Below are 8,215 nucleotides of genomic sequence, written 5' to 3'. Positions count from 1 at the left end.
TATCTTTGGATTGCCTAAGTCTATCCATGGGAATACGGGAATATGGACGATAGTAGACAGGTTCAGTAAACAAGCTCATTTTATACCTGTCAAAAAGACTATCAAAGCCCATCAAATGGCAACCCTCTTCATTTCACAAATTTTCAAATACCATGGCTTGCCAATGTCCATAGTGTCGGATAGAGATCCTAGAATGACCAGTAATTTCTGGAAGGGTCTCTTTGAGAATTTAGGAACAAGGCTAAACTTCTCTTCGGCCTATCATCCACAAACTGATGGCCAAAGTGAAATAGCTAACCTAACCATTCTCGATCTACTAAAAGCCTATGTAACGGAAGTAGATCAAAGATCCCAATGGGAGAAGTACTTACCCTTAGTGGAGTATGATTACAATAACACTGTACATACTTCCACGGGAAAAGCACCTTTCAAGGTAATTGAGGGAAGATCAAAAAGTCCCTTGCTACTTAAGGTACATGGGAAGATCTTCGCTGCAGATGAGTATAGCCGAGACCTACAAGAATCTTTCCAAAAGATTAAGGATGCTATCTCTATCTCACAGCAAAGGCAAAAGGCTGCTGCTGACAAGCACAGAAAAGCCCAAGCCTTTAAAGAAAACGATTGGGTCTTGTTAAAGTTTCCCAAGGCTCGATTAAGGCACACGACGGGCAAGAATCCTACGGGCCACCAAAAGTACTATGCTAAACTAGCAAAAAGGTATTATGGTCCCTTCCAGATTCTTAGGCCAATCAATGAGATGGCCTATCAACTTAAGTTGCCCAATCATTGGCTCATACACAATGCTTTTCATGTGAGCCTCTTAAAGCCTTACAAAGGAGAGCCACCTCAAGAACCAACTATTGAAGACCCACCGGAGATCGAGGACCATGAGGAGGTACTGCAGCCCGAGTCCATTCTCCGACATGAAGACAAGGTATTAAGAGGCGGTAAGACTATCCGACGATATCTTATTAAGTTTAAGAATTATCCTTTTGAAGATGCTAGATGGATGCAAGGCATACAATTAAAGGATAACCTAAACCTTGTCAATGGTTACAATGCTTCCCAAGAGTAAGCAAATGTACAAAATGTTAAAAATGAACAAAAATTTTTGTCTTATAAGACTCTCTTTTTCTTGATTTGTGCACAAAAATGAAGTAGTATGCATGCTTAGATCAAGTTTGTGGAGACGACGTCTCCCAAACACCAAGTAGAGCTTGTCACTCTACTATGGAAGACTGATAGGACTAATGTGCAGACATGCTTGCGGCAGCCTCAGGCTCTCAAGCGCCAAATGGACTAGTCATCCATTATGGAATGATGTCGTAGGGTAACATAGGGATCCTCTACCCGCTAAGAAAAGGACTCATGCATATGCTTTATCTTCTCTACACCATAGTCGAGGACGACTATGATTTCAAGAGAGAGGTAATGTCATAATAATCAATATCTAATTCTCCTAAATGATTTTCTCATATTAAACTGATCATTTAATGTGGGGAAGTGCCAAGGGAGAAAAAGCTAGAATATTGGTTAAGTTAGCAGACCGGCCACAGTAGGGATCCAAAGGAGGGAAAATAGGGATCCAAAGGGGGGGCCATCTGCAAAAGAGCCATGTGAAACAATGGGCCAAAAAGACCCTAAGGTTCAGCCCATTAAGACTTCCAAAATGCTAAGGTTCCAAAATGCTAAATAATCAATATCTAATTCTCCTAAATGATTTTCTCATATTAAATTGATCATTTAATGTGGGGAAGTGCCAAGGGAGAAAAAGCTAGAATATTGGTTAAGTTAGCAGACCGGCCACAGTAGGGATCCAAAGGAGGGAAAATAGGGATCCAAAGGGGGGGCCATCTGCAAAAGAGCCATGTGAAACAATGGGCCAAAAAGACCCTAAGGTTCAGCCCATTAAGACTTCCAAAATGCTAAGGTTCCAAAATTCAAAGGTTGTGTCCAAAGGTCAACCCTAGGGAAAATTGGATGCTTAGTGTGTGCCCAAAAAGTCTTGCTATGTGAGGAGATGTACTTCTTTCTCGTAAGATACTTCTTTTTCCTCTCAATCTGCTCTCATACCCTGCTAGCTCTCACCATCTTCGAAGGTGTGTGAGGTCTTGGGTCTGAGAACGGGGATAATTCAAGTTGTGTTTGATTAAGTGTTTTGCTTGGTGTATGAAGCTTCCATCTTCATTGCACTAGCTAGTCTTGAAGGAACACAAAGAATTGTATTGTACAATGTCTCTCTTGATGGGAGAAACCATAATACAAAGCCTTTTGGAGGGGGGACCGGCTCCATGCAAATCCGGTCCTCAACTGTTGTCAATAGCTTAATTGCTCTCTCTTTTGAAAGTATTGTCGATGCTATCTAACTAGGTGTTATGCTTTTTGTTGCTCTCTCCACCCAAGCACTCTTGTAATTCTCATTAGGAATCTATTCTAATGAAATGCCCACTATGTTCATGCTAATTTCCGCTACACATAAGATTTTAGGCCATTAAATGTTACATGTGCAATGGAAAGATAGATAGCCCTAGAGTGATGGGCATATATACAATGCTCAGGGGAAAACACTACAACAAAAAAAGGTGTTATCGACATATATAGCAACGCTTAACGTCTCTATACGCGTCGCTATATGCGTCCCTGTGAAACTGTGGCAAAGAGCGTCGATATACGCGTGGAAAGGGTTTATTGGCGATGCAGATAGCGACGCGGATATCGACGACCATAACAGAAAAAAAATTCTTGGGCAGAGGCCGACAGGTAGCCTGGCCTGTGCCCAGTGAAAAGATGGACACAACCACCACAGCCAGTCTTCCTGCCCTCTGCCCAAGAAAGCGAACAGCACTAAAATCAACCATGCTCCCGCAGAAATTTCGGCAGAGTTCCCTTCGTTTTTACATAAACTTTTCAAAAAAAAATAATCATGTATACGCCTCCTACATGCTATCCATGTAGGATCTCACATGAGATTTAAGGCCAATGACCATAACGAACCATAACCATAACTTAAAAGCATAACCATAACGAACCATAACCATAACGAACCATAACCATAACTTAAAATCATAACCGACCATAATCACTTTGATCATAACGAGAAACAAAATTAACAATAACCATAAGCATAACCAGAAAGTGAAACATAACCATAAACAAAACCTGAACCATAACTATGTTTATACAAGAATAGGAGAAATAACCATGTCTATACAATGACAATGACAATAACCATACCCATAATGAAAACAATAACTGTCTGAATAATAATCATAACCATATATATATGTCTATACAAAAGGAGACACATAAGCGTGTCTGTGTCTCACAAAGCATATACATGAAATTCGGTCCACTGATGACTAGGCATCACAACCTGCACATAAGACAACTCACAAAATTAGTATTGATATTACTTCACATATACTTACTTAATTAAATCAACTCACACATATTAATGTCTCACCTCAAGCGATCAGCGAGACTATAAGGCCTCCCAGTCTACAGGCTCTCATGAAGCATCAAGATCATTCAATACTTCATAGATACCTCTGCGATATCTATATGACTCCTCCTAACGTGCCAGGGCTCGATGCATCGCAAGATTCTACGTTTATACAAAAATCAAAGTAATAAGAATCCATGATTCATCGCGTTTTAAAAAATGCCATAGTTAAGATTGGATTAGAAACTCACAAACTCATAGCGAAAGGTGTCGAAACCTCCGTTGCCAAGATGAGATGTCCCCCTGGTCATCTGTCATATCTGCACGGCCTCATGCTGCTGTCTGAACAGTGTGGCCACTGTTCGCTCATCCTCCTTGATCTGTAGCCACGTCTCGTGTGGGATGCCCGAAGGCTTCGACGAGCCGATCCTGAAAGCCTTCCGAGCTGCATCTCGTCGATGTTTCATGGTGTCTCGTGCAATACCCTTGATCCACCTCCTCGGAACAACGTCAGAACCCGGAGCAGGCTGGTACTCTCTCAGGATGGTCTCCACTATGTAAGTGACTTTGTCCTTTTCCTGCTCACCCCAAGACGTCAGAATGCTGATCGAAAACTGTAGCTCCACGAGCTGGCGAATCCGCTGTCTCATCTCAGTCCCGACTCTATCCATGTCAACAGAACTATCTGCCCGTACAGTATAGAGCTTGGAGGCACTAGGATCCTGTGCCCCCCAAGGTGTCCGAGGTGTTCCAAGAGGTGTGTCGAGAGGTGTGCCTGGGTAGGACGGGGGTCATGAGCGAGGAGGGGTCGAAGCATTTGTGGACCCTCCTCCACAGCAACCACCACCTCCACCTGACAATCGCCGAGATCGGCGAGTGCGCCTGTGCTGCGGAGATGAGGACGTACCCGCCTCTGTCCCACCCCTAGGTGTTGAAGCGGTCGTGATGGGAGAAGCAGGTGTCGTATCCATAGGCATCCCCCCCCATAGGTGTCCCCCCCCAGGCGTCGGACCCTCGGGTGTGAAGCCCAGAGGCGTAGTACCCGTGCCTCTGGCTACCTAATACTGAGAAGCCTCTGCCATCTGAGCAGGCGTCATCCGTGTAACGAAGCCCATGAATGCATCTGCACTCATAGAAGCAGGATCTGGAAACTGGTCTGCCATACTAAAGTCCTGCACAAAGAAAGTAAAATAAAGCGTCAGAACATAGTTGTTTAAATTAGTTTTAAGCTTAATTTTAAATCAACGTCTTCACACAAACACTTACAGGCCTAGGCCTCGACGAGTGAGGCATCATCAATAATATCTTGCACCGTATTATCGTCTATCTCTAATTGCAAACATAACTCTGCCCCAACTCGTTCTGGCAGATTTTCTTTATCCATTGCATCTTCATCTACAAGTGTCAATTCTGGCTCGTCTGCGTCATCCCTCGTATATCTGTCAGCTTCTTCTGCCATACCTTCGTCCATCTCATCTAATGTCACAGTAGTATGGACGTCGTCTGACTGACTTTCCTCCAGGAGATCTTGCCCTTCAAATACTTGTTTATTTCTTGGAGCAACCTGAACCACAAACCACCATTGTTGCTCTCAAGGGTCCGGTACAAAGACCACTTGCTCGCAATGTTCAGGGAGAGCAAATGTGTCGCTCGCATCTGTCCAAACCTTTGTAGAATCTATTTGCACTAGTATGTTTCCATCTGAGCGTACCATTGCATTGCGACCAGAAGTAATCACCTTGAACCACTTCACATCCAACAAAAACATCTCAAATCACCTGAAGCTTACTTTCAGGATATCTGACACCATACCACAGTAATCTAGGTTGCTAGTGCTCTCATTCGTGTCTCTGGCACTGGCCCTGCTCGTTTGCATGAAACTAACCATTACCCCACTGTCAAACGTGTTTCTTCTGCTGTCAATTTGTTGTCTTCTGAAATGCTTTCCATGCGACCACAGTGCCATGTATGTATGATACTTCCAGTCACATCCAATAGCCAGCTCTTCCTCTTCTAGAGATATGGGTTCTCTGATCTATCAAGCTGCTCTCACTGTCTTGTCCAACCATGCCATTGTAGGGAATTCAGGTAGAGGAGCTAGATTCTGGCAAGGGTAAACCTCTAGTCGTTCGGCTTCGCCTGAAATCTTGTCGCTCCCTATTGCGTCTCTCTTTCTCTTCTTCGTCCCTTTCAAGCCATTTTTGCATCAACACTGAATTTAGTATACAGAACTTCATGATCTTTTCTCGCATGGCGTCCTTCATTTTCTTCGGCACCCCTTGCCGTTGCGGTTCCTCTCCCACCAGTCTTGCATCCTCCTCATCGCTCCACAGTCGAGACATTTCTGGGTCAGAAACGGATAGAAATTCGGTAGTCAATACAAGAGACTCTTGCACTAGCCATCCTTCTTCCATGCTCCCCTCTGGACGCGCTTTTTGGAGAACAAAACCCTTAAGTGTTTTCATGAACCGCTCTAGAAAGAACATCCAACGGCTGTGGACTGTACCTACCACTGCAACCTCATCTACTACATGGACGAGCAAGTGCATTTGGATAGTTAGGCAGCTCGTGGGTAGATACTTCTCAATCATGCAAACTGCCTCAATGGAGTTAGCCCTTGCCACTGCAATAGATTCCTCCCGCATCTCCTTGGAAGAGATCCACCGCACTAGCTCTGAAATCTTGTATATACAGGTCCGCACTTCCTCCGTTAAACACCCCTTGATCGCAATTGGAAGAATGAATTGTAAGAACTTATGCTAGTCGTGCGATTTTAGTCCTGACAGTTGATCGTCACGGGTGAATGTTGTCTTGAGACATCGCATATATCCTGTTGGCGTCCTGAACTCTGAAATCACCCTTTTAACTTGTCTCTCTTCTTTTTTTAGCAATACCCATGGCGCTCTTGGAAGTTTTGTTTGGCCAGCTACATTGGTGAAAGGCCACAACTCTAGCATCTTTCCAATTGACTGCGAATCATCTCGTGAAGCTCGATTGTCTTTCATTCCCATGATTGTCTTCTAGAGGAGCTCTCCCACATTCTTGAATATATGCATTGGATCCAGCAAATGGTTAATTAGTAGATCACCCCAGTACAGCAACGTATGGAGAATGGACAAACGTTTCATTCCTGGAACAGGTTGCCCCTCATGTTGCTCCCATCGGTGATGCCACTCTTGTACATGCATAGGACGACATTCAATGCGACCAAGCTGACCTTCGGGCAAGTGATGGCCATCTGGAAGATAACGGTGGTGGCCTTGATAAATTGTCTTTCGAAGAGAGGCAGAATAGGGCACATCCAAAGACTGTCTGCAAATTGGACATGCATTGTATCCCGAAGTTGTTAGCCCTGCATATATTAAAGCATGAATCAGGCCAAGGCAAAGTGCTTGCGAATAACGAGAATTTTGTAAATCAAGAACCATTACCAGAAGCTTCTCCATATCCTGGCCAATCATGCATAGTCCACATAAGAAGTCCATGGATCCTTGCATGCTGTTGTCCTACTGGTTCAACCGCATCTGCTATGTGGATCCCATGCCATAACTCCTGGAGCTCGTCAACTAGTGGAGCTAGATAAACATCCATGTTTTTTGCCTTGAACTTACCAGGTACAATCAAGCTTAATATCAAATGACCCTTCTTGATGGCAATCCACGGTGGGAGGTTGTAATTGATAAAGCACACATGCCAAGTGCTCCATGACGAGCTTCTCAAGCCAAATGGATTGACTCCATCCATTGCCATGCCCAAACGCAAATTGCGTGGTTCACCCTTAAAATGTGGCCAGGTATCTTCAATGTGCCTCCAGGCCTTTGAATCAGCAAGCACCCTAAATGTTGCATCAGTGGATCTATTCGTAGAATTCCACCGCATCAACTTTGCAACGGAACCACAATGAAACATGCTTTTTATCCTAGGAATAATAGGAAAATGCCGCAACACTTTAGCTGGCACTGTCTCGCCAACTGCATCTTGTTTGTAGCGCATTGCTCCGCACTTAGGATACGACAGACAATCTGCGAATTCATTGCGAAAAAGAGTGCAATCATTTGGACATGCATGAATCTTGTTGTAGTCCAAGCCAACTGAGATCAATAGTTGCTTTGCATCTGGCCTGGAGGGGGGCATTTCATTGACAGCTGAGAGAAGTTTCTCCCGCAACAACCTGTTTAAGCCACATTAAATTAAAAAGCTCTCCAAGCACGTCACCGTTGCAATCGGAAAATCTCTTTTGTAAATTACGTACTACCTAAACAAAGCAGTGACGCTTGCATTTGACCACCCATACACTAACTGAAGATTCAAAAATGCCAGACAAGTACGAAGCGTCGATATTTTGGCACCTTCATAAATTGGTTGACGTGCCAACTTCCTCAACATGTCTTCAGGAGATAGGCGCACGGCTTCTGGTGCTGCTTCGTTAGCGTTCTCCTCGCTTGTCTGGAAGAAGGCATCCAGCATCTACTCCATGCTGTCGTCTTCTATCTGTAAGTCCTTTTTTGCTTCTATCCTTGTCTCTATATTGGTCGGACCTTCACGCATAATCCTTTTTCTCTCTCTCAGATGTAGGTGCTATGTCGCGAAAATTAATGTCCGTTCTGTAGGAGTCGTATCGTAGATTCTGTATGGTTTCTTTAGCAAACTCTTCGTACTTGTACACATGCTCATTACATATCCTACGCTTGCGCAGGATTTGATACTTGCAGCGCGTGCACGGGTATGCAATCTTTTCCTCCATGTTAGTTGATGACGTTGCCATCTACAATG

General features: G+C 44.0%; 1 pseudogene; it reads right to left on the bottom strand.

Moving 5' to 3' along the window:
* Positions 1-4,088: 4,088 nt before the first annotated feature.
* LOC147460488 (uncharacterized) lies at positions 4,089-7,990 on the bottom strand (annotated as a pseudogene).
* Positions 7,991-8,215: the final 225 nt, after the last annotated feature.

This window comes from Adiantum capillus-veneris, chromosome 3 (assembly GCF_014529385.1).
Source record: "Adiantum capillus-veneris isolate H3 chromosome 3, ASM1452938v2, whole genome shotgun sequence".
Lineage (NCBI taxonomy): Eukaryota > Viridiplantae > Streptophyta > Polypodiopsida > Polypodiales > Pteridaceae > Adiantum > Adiantum capillus-veneris.
The sequence above is the reverse complement of the archived record's forward strand: the minus strand, read 5'-3'. Positions and strand labels throughout refer to the sequence as shown.